Genomic DNA, 819 nt, shown 5'->3' with positions numbered 1-819 from the left:
CGCGCCGGGGGGCGCCGCGGGGCGGCTGCGGGGGCGCGGGGCCCGCCGCTGGGCTGAACCCCGGCGGTGGCGGCGGCGGCGGCGGCGGGCGGCAGCGGAGGCAGCTGCCGCCTCTGTCCTCGGGTCCGCTCCGCTCTGCTCCCTGGTGTGTTGATTCTTCCCCCAGCTGCTGCCTAATGGAGTCCAGGCGCTCGCGTCACAGGAAATGCCTATACTGCCCTCCTCACTCACTTCCGGTGGCAGGTATGGAACCTATAGGGGGCCTGTCACTCAGCACGTGCGCCGGGGGCAGGCCCGGGGTTCAAGGGAGGGAGGCCGGCGGGCCGGCGGGGTCCGACGCGACCCCAGCCCTGATTGCGCCCCGGCCCCGGCCCGGCTCGGGCCTCTTCCTCTGCGCCCTGGCGGGGCTGGCTCGACGAACAAGTTCGGAGCCGCCCTCCCGAGGCCGGGCGTGCACGGGACGGCAGAGTTTGCGTGCGTGCGCGTGTACACCAGTGTGACCTAGAAATGTAAGATGTGCGGAGGGACTGCACATTCTCCGTCACGGGCTGAAGGTGGGGGTCGAGCAGGTGGCAAGGTTTTCTAGCAAGAACTTCCAGGCCCAGGGTTGTGGTAGGCCCCTGTGGACCCGCCTGATGGTAACCAGGACAGAAACTAGCATTCACAACCTCCGCGGTTTAAGGTGGAAAAACTTGAATTTCCACAGCCAAGTGCTACACACGGTTTTTGTATCCGGGGCCATCCCAGGAGGTTTGAGATCATGAGCAGGTGAGACTCCGTGCTCCACCCTGCAAAGGCGAAATAGTCTATAGGAGCGTA

This window comes from Propithecus coquereli, unplaced genomic scaffold, assembly GCF_000956105.1.
Source record: "Propithecus coquereli isolate 6110/MARCELLA unplaced genomic scaffold, Pcoq_1.0 Scaffold205, whole genome shotgun sequence".
In the NCBI taxonomy this organism is placed as follows: Eukaryota; Metazoa; Chordata; class Mammalia; order Primates; family Indriidae; genus Propithecus; species Propithecus coquereli.
Note: the sequence above shows the minus strand (reverse complement) of the source record.